Source organism: Octopus bimaculoides, chromosome 10 (assembly GCF_001194135.2).
Source record: "Octopus bimaculoides isolate UCB-OBI-ISO-001 chromosome 10, ASM119413v2, whole genome shotgun sequence".
In the NCBI taxonomy this organism is placed as follows: Eukaryota; Metazoa; Mollusca; class Cephalopoda; order Octopoda; family Octopodidae; genus Octopus; species Octopus bimaculoides.
Genome location: NC_068990.1, coordinates 49,732,261 through 49,743,681, shown reverse-complemented (window position 1 = coordinate 49,743,681; position 11,421 = coordinate 49,732,261). Strand labels below are relative to the sequence as shown.

The window sequence follows — 11,421 nt, the reverse complement described above, 5'->3', positions numbered from 1 at the left end:
ACCTGCTTGCCCTCTTGGCTGTTGGCCATCAAATTATTTTGATAATCTGGTGACTATGACCTTTGTAAACAGCTTACAATGGTGGGACAAGAGGTATATGAATGCAGTGTTGAAATCTCTGGAAATGAAAGGCATCAAGGAGCAAGATATCACACTGCTCAGAGTTGTTCATCCACAACTCTGGATGAACAACAGATATAACTCTGCTATCACCACTAGTAAGGCTTCCAATTAGGAAGGATGTCAAGCAAAGAGATTGACTGAAAGGGAGGTGTGAACATCAATGGCAAACAACTAACACAATTCCGATTTGCAGATGACATTGTACAACTCATTGCTGAAACCACAGACCAGTTGCAGACCATGCTGACAAAACTGGACACTCATAGCTTAGAAGTAGGCCTTAGAACTGTGTGGAAACATAATATATGCAGTCAGAAGATTTAGCACAAGACTGAGTAGAGGTGGAAAGCGATGAAATCGAAGAGGTAAAGGAATACGAGATGGTATCAAAAAGTACCAGGACTAGTTATGTTCAATAAAAAATAACATATTTACCTAAATTTTAACATCATCTCCTTCAAAATAGTCACTTTGCAAAGTAATACACTAGTTCAAGCATTCCTGCCACTTTTGGAATCCAGCCCGGAAGTCATTTTCCATAAGCGAGTCGAGCACATTCTGCAATTTGTTCTGGATCTCGACAAAGGTTTTAAAACAGTGACCTTTGAATTGCATTTTCATCTTGGGGAAGAGATAGAAGTCTGCAGGTCTTAAATCTTGTGAATAGGGTGGGTGCAGAAGCAATACCATGTTTTTGGCAAGAAACTTTGAGTGAAGAGAGCTTAGTGACAGGGTGCATTGTCCTTGAAAAGAATCCAATTCTTTATGCTCCACAAATCCAGTCATTTTCACTGAATGTCCTCGCTCAAATGCTTCAAAATATTACAGTAAAACTGCCAATTGATGGTCTGGTCCTGGGGGACAATTTATCAAAGCACAGTATCGTGGATGTTGAAAAAAACAATGCGCATGCTCTTGATTGAGCTGCGGCTGTCATACCTTCTTCGGTCATGGAGATGAAGGGTTCTTCCATTGTGACGACTGCTGCTTTGTCTCAGGGTCATACCCATGGACTCAACTCTTGTCACCAGTGATGATTCTTGACATTAGGGATGGGTCATCAGTGGCATGCTGAAGGAGATTTTGAGAGACTTCCATGCAATGTTCATTCAGTTCAATGGTTAGCAGGCAGGGACAAACTTGGCAGAGACATGCCGTATGTTCAATTCAGACATTAGGATTGCCTGCATGGATCCATACAATAGACCAACAACATCAGCAATGTCGTCGATTGTCCTCCAACAATCTTCATGCAGAAGCTGATGAATTTTCTCCACATTTCCAAGGGTGACATTTGTGGCAGATCTTCCAGATCGCTCATCATCTCCCAGGAACATTCTTCCACTTTTAAAGTGCCTGTGCCACTTGAAGCATTGCATACGATCCACTGCCTCATTGCAATAAGCTTGCCAAAGCATGCTCAATGTTTCTGTAGCAGACTTCCCAAGTTTAATGCAAAATATCACATTGGATCTTTGTTCCAACTTCCTGTCCATGACAAAATCACCGACTACAGCATACATGTGATCACAAAGACACAAATTTCACAACTTGTAAAGTAAACACAGTGATGTCACTTGGCACAATGCCTCGTGAAGGTCACTACTAGCTCTCATTGCACATGGAACTATGTGCTGTCATCTGTTGGTGCGTTACTGAACAGGTCCTGGAATTTTTTGATATCACCTCATATGTCTAATTAGGGCACACAGTGAATATGTGCTGAGATATGGATGTTGAAATCTTGAAGATAACAAGGGTAAGATGGAAGGCTTTTACTTCAATAGAGGATGTGCTTAAAACAAAGGCAGACAATACCATGCATGCCAGACTTTTCAATAGCATCATCCTACATGTGTTCTTATATGCAAGTGAGATAAAGCAGATAAAACACTGATTGGCTATAATGTAAAGGGTGATGGAAAGATCCATGCAAGGAATATCATTATAAAAGCATATTCAAAATGAGATCATTTGACAAAGGAATGAACAATGTGATCACAGAGTCATGAAAGCACAATTTCTGCTGGGCCAGACATGTAGCAAGACTCACTGCAACATGTAGACTCATGCAGTTGCCAAGTGGTATACAAGAGACTGGAAGAGGCCACTTGGAGAGCATTCACAACAGTAGGAAGATGATTTACTTAAGCAAGCTGGGTCAAAGTGGAAAAGAATGGCACAATCAAGACAGAATTGGAAGTGCATTGTGACCAGTGATGTACAACAGTATCTGATGGTCTGGTTGATACTGTGATTTATATATATATGAATACTGTTGTAATACTGGGTTTTATCTTCTACCCAAAATAATAGACCCTTTTACATTGCTTGTTCCTATATCTTATACATAAGTGGCAATTTCTGTCTGTCTGTTACTATCTTGATACCAACAAGTCAATCTTCACAAAACTTTGCATACATGTTAAACTAACATCCAGTTCAATTATAGGCTAATTGGATTTCAATAAAAATTGATAATGGGCCTCCTACAAGGGTTGAGCTATTATATGATAAAATGAGAAGGGTACAAAATGTGTTAGGTTGAGGGAAATGTGGTGGCATAATGAGGGTGGATGATATCAGGGAACGGGAGGAGACGAGAAGAGACACACAGAGAGAATGAGAGACAGGGACAGAGCAGGATAGAGAGAATGTGTTTACTGAAGGGAACAGTGAATTTTAATACTTTCTTCTTTAATTTTTACCTAACGCTTTAGGTATGCTCAGTCAAAACTTTTACAATATGTCCAACAGCAGATGTTAAACTAACAAGTGAAAGGTAAAGTGTTTTTATATTTGTTTTCAAATCACTGAATTAAGATTTATTAAAACTTTACCAACATACTGAAACAATAACACTATAGATAATATCTTTCATTTTCTTCCATACATGAATAACCCATCATTGTCGGGTATTTCTACAATAGAATGTCTTCTAAATTTTTGTTTATTCCATGTCAGACCATGCCTTTCTTGACAAATAGGCCTCTTGATCAGGACAAATTTGTGCAATTTTTCACAAAAAAAATTCCATGACAATCTTTTTCATTTTAAAATTATTTACATGTTTGTTAAACCATTTCTCATGACTTTATTCATTAAAACTTATTAAAACTTCAGAAGTTCTTACAACTTTGGTAGTTGTAATGCTTTGCTTTCATTTGTTTAATAAAAATTCCACCTTGTAACGATTTTGCTTTCATTTTGTGATAGACAGCTATCATACAAAAAATGCCAGTTTCCAAATCCTGTTTTCTGTTTAGGTAACACTGATTAAACTTGAAACCCCAGTAACATTTTACTGCAATTTTTCTGGAACAAATAAATAACAAAATCAGATTTAACATGAAAAATTATTTCAATATACCAATTTTGAAAATTTTGACGTAATTTTAAAATTTCACAATATGACAGCAACACAGAAGACCCTACAAAAGTAGAGAGAGACAGACAGTTACAAGCAACAATATGCAGATTTTCTTACAAGAAGTTTTCTTTAAAAGGTAAGTTATTTTATTTGCTATCACTTAAACTACAATATTTCATTTACAATCTTTAAACTACAAAAACAAAGCTATATTTATGTTTAATGGTGTGCCTTCTCCTCCTACTCTAATAGCTTTGAAGTACAAGAACGCGATGCTACCACGAAAGTGAGCAAAGCTTACCTCTAAAACTTCAGGCAAATGACAAATGTGGCAAAAGCATTCACAAGTATACCATGCTTAAGCACAGACTGATTTCTTTACTAAGTTTAATTGACTAGAGTCGATGAAGACTTTCAGTAACCTGTTTTTATTCTCCTACTGTATAGCCTCACAGGTTGTCTTTCATATTATCCTATATTACTCACATAAGCATCACCGAAATGAACAAACTTTTAAACTCATATGTTTAAGTGGTTACTCACAAGTAAAATTAATTATCATTTATTTTATTTCATCAGGAGATGGCTACAGAGAGAGAAGCTAGCCTAACTGCAGATAGAACAACCCATCAAAGAGCAAGGCAAGCAGAGACGGCAACAGACAGAGAAGCTTGCCTAACTGCAGATCTCTGAGAAAAGCTAAAAATGCACCTGCAAGAAGGCTAAGACAGATATTTTACAGGAGTGCATGAGCAGCAGCCAATGCAACTAGGAACACTATCTGGCTCAAGGCTGTCTTCAGCTATGACCTTACTAAGGATTATGGCAGCAATCCGAAGGTCTCCATTGGCAGAATAGACAATGTCTGCACATTCTGTCGGGCTATTAAGCGGCCAGGTGAGGCACCAGCCATGTATTGCACAGGAGAAAAAGTGAGACTAGAAGCATTGCAAGCTCCACCAGACATACTGAGGCAGTTGCTTACAGAGGACACCCTGAAAGCCAAGAACTTTCATAGTAAAATCTGGAAGTGCAATGCATCATTTATAATGACATCCTTTGGTGCAGACAAAGGCCCGATGGACCGAGGTTTCTTCACCACCTATAAGATCCAAGTGCAGAGCTATCACTGCTTGGGTAGCCAGATGAAGTATATCCAGATGTTTTTCATGGGTGGTGCCAATGACGAAATTAACCAGTGCTGCAAGCTCAGCCCAGGTGTCGACAGACAGATAACAGCAGACCTCCAGACTATGCTACATGCAACTCACCCCTATGTCCACAGCTTTAAGTGTGTTTTGGAGTGAATGGAAATCATGCGTGACCTCAAAGTGATTGTCATGGCTGACAGGCGACCAGCTGGCAAGCAAGCCCAGCAGTTTAATACACCTGCAATAAATGACTTGCAATCATTCTGGTTGGAGAAGAGCATGGGAAATGTGACATCATCCTAAAGCACCACGACAACCACTTACCATCTATCAATGAGACACACAGGTCATATGATTGCTTGCAATAGCCTTTGATGTTTCCACATGGAGAGGATGGGTATAATTTTGAGCAGCACCAAGTAGACCCAGTAAATGGACAGGAGACCAACAAACATATTTCTTGCAAGGATTTTTATGCCTACCATCTACTGATCCAAGATGGAGAATTTAACCAGCTTCTGTGGTTCACGGAGGTGACAAGCCAGTTCATGGTGGATATGTACACAAAGATCAAAACTGAGTGTTTGTTATACCAGAAGAAATTGAAATCAAAACAATATATCCACAATGGCAATGCTCAAAACATAGGTCAGCAGGTCATCTTACCATCAAATTTCACTGGCTCACCATGGTACCTTCATCAACATATCCAGGATGCCATGACCTATGTGCATAAGTTTGACAGGCCTGACCTTTTTATAACGTTCACCTGTAATCCACAGTGGAAGGACATTCAGGACTACCTCTTTGAAGGCCAGAACAGGACTGACAGGCATGATCTTATCGGAAGGGTTTTCTACCAGAAGCAGAAAAACTGCTGTGGCTGCTAAAGGATGGAAAAAATGTGATCTTAATGCATGGATGTACACCATAGAGCGGAAAAAAGAAGGCCTCCCTCACTCTCATACATTTATCTGGTGCAAGGAGAGGATCAGACCATTTCTGCTGAGTTGCCCAATCCAGAGCACAATATGGTACTATACAACACCATCAAGACACAGATGATACACAGCCCTTGTGGCAACCTCAACTCTAGGTCCCCTTACATGGAACACAAATGCACCAAGAGGTTCCCCAGGGAATTTATCCAGGAGACATGATGGTTATCCACTCTACAGGTGCCTCAAAACTTCTGTTTGAGATCAAACCAATATAAAGGGTATCAAACTACTAAGCTCAAACTCATGGCCAAGAGATGGAAATTGACAACAGGTGGATTGTGCTCTACAACCCACTACTATCTAAAACATTCAAAGCCCATGTGAATGTTGAGTTATGCAACTCCATAAAGAGCATCAAATGTTTGTAAATACATCAGTAAGGGCTCAGATATGGCAGTATTTAGAGTTGAACAGGAGGGCAGGCAGGCAGATGAAATTAAGCAATATCAGTTGGGCAGATATATTTCCTCTAACGAGGCAATGTGGTGTATCCTGGGCTTTGAAATCCATGAGCGGCATCCAACAGTGGTGAATCTGACTGTTCATCTTCAAAATGGCCAGCGTGTATATTTTACAGAAGATACTGCCCAAAAGGTGGTTCAGCAACCACCAGAAACCACCCAAACAGCTTTCTTCAAGCTATGCCAGATTGACCTGTTTGCTTAACACTGCTGTATGTTGAGGTTCCTGTCTAATACACCTGGGCCTATAATAGATGGAACAGGTGCAAGCAAGGAGCACAAGTTGAGGTCTGTGAAGAGGATGCTGTCTTCAGAAGCAAGGCCACCGGGCATGTGTACACTATGCTTCCCAATCAGCAGGAGTGTTTCTTTCTGTATCTGCTGTTGCAGACTGTCAGAGGCTCTATATCATTCACAGACCTGCTAAAGTATAATGGAGAGGTCTATATGTCTTATAGAGAAGCCTGTGCCAAACATGGGCTACTGGAGGATGATGCCCAGTGGGATCAGACACTGGAGAAGGCAGCAGTCAGCAGAGCACCAAGTCAACTGCACCAGTTATTTTCCATCATACTGATGACATGTGGCTTGGGTGAGCCTCTCAAGCTTTAGGAGACCCACAAAGAAAGAATGGCTGAGGACATTCTGCACAAGATTCAGAGACAGATCTCAGCGGAAAATATCGACATCAATGATGCAATTTACAATGAGGCACTACTTGACCTGGACACCTGAGTCCAAGCTATGGGAGGCCAAAGAATCACCACTTTTGGTCTACCTCAACCTGAAAAGGCAACCAAGACTCTAGCAATTGAGTACATGCGTGAGATCAACTATAATACCAAACAAATGATAGTATGTGTTACTGATAACGAGTACCGAATGATAGAAGACCAAAGGAATGCTTATAACTCAGTTATTTCAAGCATTGAAGGTGAAAGGGAAGGTCTATTTTTCCTGAATGCCCTGGGTGGAACCAGCAAGACATTTGTCATCAACCTTCTATTGGCAAAAATTTGACAAATGAAACAGATTACTCTAGTAGTGGCCTCAAGTGGAATAGCTGCCACCATTTAACAGAGTGGCAGCACAGCCCATTCATCCTTCAAACTCCCTTTGGACCTCCCTTTGACAGGATAGGTTGTATTTTGTGTGTTTGGGATCAGCCTGAAAACGGAGAACCAAAATGAATATTACTGACACTTCATGGTTTTTTTTTCTAAAAAAAGGCAAGAAAACATCAGAAATCTGCAGGAGGATATGCACTATGTATGGAGGGGATGCTGTTATGGATCAGAAGTGGTTTTCAAAATATCAATCAGGAAATTTTGGGGCTCAAGATTCCTCTTGTTCTGGCCTGCCAACTGAGATTCACAGTGACAAAATGAAGGAGTTAGTCGACACCAACCACCTTTATACAATCATGATGTTTGTAGATGATCTCCACATACCCTAATTGAGTGTTGAAAACCATCTGCATCAACTTGGTTATGTCAGCAGGCTTGAAGTTTGGGGTTCCACATAAACTGAATGAAGCTGGTCACATCTGACTGATTTCCATCTGCGATTTGTTGCAGAAATGTGAAAATAATGATCTATTTCAAAGAGAAGTGTGACAGGGAATGAAAGGTGGATCATCCATAAAAATGTGAAGTGCAAACGATCACGGGGTAAGCATGGTGAACCACCACTAACAATCTTCAAATCAGGGGGCTTCACCCAAAGAAGGTTATGCTTTCAATTTGGTGGTATTGGAAGGGTGTTGTCTTTTACAAGCTTCTTCCCACAGACGGGGCCATCAATTTGGATGTGTACTGTGACCAGCTGGACAAATTAAATGCAGTGATCCACCAGAAGTGTCCAGCACTTGCTAATTGTTAGTGCATTGTCTTTCAATATGACAATGCCAGACCACACACTTCTTTGCAGATATGGCAGAAGTTATTGGAGCTTGGTTGGGAAGTTTTGTTACACCCTCCAACTAGAACCTTCAAATTTCCACCTGTTTTGGTCTCTTTAAAATTTGATGAATGGACAGACCATCAACTCTGAAAAGGATGTAAAAATTGGAGGAGTTTTCGTCAGTAAAGACAAAAAGTCCTTTGAGCAGGGAAAGTCATATTTTCACTTCATTGGTATGGTGGAAACTGTAGAAATACCCAGTATATACAACTGAAACAGTATTAAATTAAAATCGCCATTTGTGCACAAGCCTCAGTCACATAATTACTACAGCAACGATGTTCAGCTCACTTCAGTATATATTGTGCTTTAACACAAACCTATGAAGAGATTTTATCTCAAACAATTCTACAACAGAAGGCCTTCCAATTGTGTGTATAAATTTAGTATGATACACAGATGAAGATTTTAATTTAATGCTGTTTTATAGACCTGCTATAACATGTATATGTTTAAGGTGGTGAGCTAGCAGAACCATTAGCATGCTGAGTAGTATTTCATCTGCTTTTACATTCTGAGTTCAAATTCCACCGAGGTCAACTTTGTCTTTCATTCTTTCAGAGTTGATAAAATATGTACAAGTTGAGTACTGGGGTCAATGTAATCAACTTACCTTCTCACCCAAAATTGCTGGCCTTGTGCCAAAATTTGAAACCAACACTAAATTATGTTTAAGGTGACAGGCTGGTAGAATTGTTAGGATGCTGAGAAAAATGTTTGGCAGCATTTGGTCTGTCTTTACATTCTGAGTTCAAATTTTCAAAGGTCAACCTTGCCCTACATCCTTTTGAGGGTCAACAAAACAGGTGGAATTCTGGTTTAAGCACACTATATAACCCCTAAGAGCTTATTTTTTGGAATTTTCAGAAAATTTTTACGGATTTGTTCTACACATGGGAATTCATACAATTTTGCAAGAAAAACAAGAGTTTAAAAAAATTTCTTCCCGCCTAAACTCTAAAATTTCATGTTTTTGAGATTTTTTATTTTTAATCAAAGTTTTAAAATACAGACAGTCTGAATCTGCTATTTGTTTCTGTTTATAATTTCAAAATAATTTTAGATGGATAAGTGTGTTAAGGGATATTTGGCTGTTGTTTTTAGCATATCCCACAATCACTTGGTACTTTTTTCATTTCTTAGTCACTCTGAAGACATGTACTGTTTTTCAGTATTTTTCTCCCATAAACATATTTAATGGAATGATGATGAACACAAGGTTTGTCCATTGTTTGGATTTAAGCAAATTCTTCAAGTGGTGAGTAACTTTGCCAGAATTTTTAATTTAGAAATTATTTCAAGAAAAAAAAAAAAAATTGCAAATTCATAATTCCCACTTTACAAAAAAAAAAAACAACATAAAAGTTAATTAAAATTTTAATTATTTTTCTAGAAGTGTAATCTTCCATGTTTAAATCAGAAATCTTAAGAAATTGTCATCAAAAATTAAAATATATAAACGTCGCGGTCAGTTAAGGGTGCGCTTATTCTGAAATTCTGCAAACAAAGCCAAAATTTGTGTAATAATAAGTAGTATATGTGATCTTTAAATTTAAGATATTATCTAAAAAAGGAAAAGAGATCTTTGTCAACTGGCAAGTAAAATAATAGTAACTACTGATTAACTGATGTCTTAAATTCAATATCATCAATTTTTAATTCGAACTGCTATTTCAGAGATACCTTGACAAAATTGAACACAGAGCATGAAACTAAATTTATTCAACTATAATCTTAAAAAGACAAGATGATAACAACTACAATATCTTTGATGTTTCCTCAATCAGGAACTAAATGTGAAATTTGAGGAACTGACCAGCACAAGGTTGAACACTAAATAATATTTTTGAAATGTTTGATTCAGACCTTTTAAGTAATATTAGCCTTTCACTAATAAAGTTTACTTTCTCTTATTTATTTCTTAATAACTTTCAAATTGTTTTCTGCATAAGATGGAGTTTGAATTATTTAATATTTAAACAGTTCTATATTCAGACATCAATAAATGTCGATAACTGCATCATAATCCATTCATCACTACTTGGGCATATAAAGAGAAGCCTAAATATTTAACTATATATATACACACACACACACACACGTTAGAAGTAAAACATTGTTTTCTGTTTATTCTAACTTGTAAAAGTTTATATTTCTTATCAATTGACATTTTTATGTTTCAGATTCTATATGTGACTGTTTAATCATGCCATGTACAAAAGAAGCCTTGGAACTGTATGAATTTCAAAGAGGCCGTATTGTGGGTCATTCTGAAGGTGGATATAGTCAGTGTAAAATCGCAGAAAACCTTGGGATCCCGCTTTCTATAGTTAATAGAGTGATTGTGCAATTCACCAGAGAAAGGAAGGAATCCACATCACCTTGTCCAGATCAACCAGGGCCCTCTGACAGGACCCTTCTCTTTGCTAAGAGAAGTGTGGAGGATAATCTTCGTTGCAAGACCTCTGACACAGCAGAGCAAGTTGATGTCAGTCCTAGAACAGCTGTCAGGTATCTCCACAAACTTGGTTACTATGGTAGAGCAGGAAGAAGGAAGCCACATCTTTGACTAGCCAATATAAAGCAGAGAAAAGATTGAGCCAATGAGATGATTAGCATTTTGGGACACTGTCATATTCTCTGATGAATCCAGATTTGCTGTATTTCCAGTGGTCGAGTGTGGGTCTGGAGACTCTGTGATCAAGAATTTGATGTGAAAAGATTGCAGCCAGCAATGAAACACAACAGCTATTCTGTGATTGTCTGAGGAACAATTTGCAGCAATGGTTCAACAGAGCTGGTGGAGTGTGAGGGAAAGATAAACTCAAATAAATGTGTGTCCATATTGCAGAAAGGACTCCTTCCAAACATCTCCAATGGTGAAATGATTAAAGAAGACTCTCTATTTATGGAAGATGGGATTCCTTGTCACACGGTTAAAATAACACAAGGTTTGTTAAAAAAGAATGGCATTAGACAGCTTCCATAGCAAAGCCGGTCACCAGATATGAACCCTATAGAACACCTCTGGGGAATAATGGACAGGACATTTCATAAACAGAACAAGAAAGCATCTTCAAAGCCAGATCTTTTGAGATTATTGCATGAAACTTAGCAAGAAATTCCACAAGAAAATATTCGCCGTCTGATCAGTAACATGCCTAATAGGGCCCTTGCATTGAAAAATGCAAAGAGCATGTCTACAAAATATTAAATTTTCTCATTATAACAACTAACAAATAATTTGAATATATAATTTCAGATTTAAATAAATTTTAATGATTATAAGGGTATCTATTTCCTTCTTTCATGTCTGTGTGTATGTATATATATATATATATATATATATATAT

General features: G+C 38.1%; 2 protein-coding genes and 1 long non-coding RNA gene across 6 annotated transcripts in view; 2 read left to right on the top strand and 1 right to left on the bottom strand.

The window, feature by feature from the left end:
- LOC106878624 (protein IWS1 homolog) overlaps positions 1–11,421 on the top strand; it is an 863,399-nt gene that overhangs the window by 687,222 nt on the left and 164,756 nt on the right. The window lies entirely within an intron of this gene.
- Positions 1–11,421, bottom strand: part of LOC106877617 (zinc finger protein 665) — a 34,215-nt gene that overhangs the window by 10,331 nt on the left and 12,463 nt on the right. The gene's annotated exons all lie outside the window — the stretch shown is intronic.
- On the top strand, positions 7–11,356 carry LOC106877638 (uncharacterized). Of its 3 annotated transcripts, none has more exons than XR_001410400.2 (5): positions 7–2,905; positions 3,541–3,629; positions 9,241–9,326; positions 9,746–9,893; positions 10,252–11,356. It is a non-coding gene; the product is annotated as an uncharacterized LOC106877638 (long non-coding RNA). The 3 variants fall into 3 exon arrangements; XR_001410399.2 differs by having other exon boundaries at positions 9,212–9,326; XR_008265056.1 differs by having other exon boundaries at positions 3,390–3,629; positions 9,212–9,326.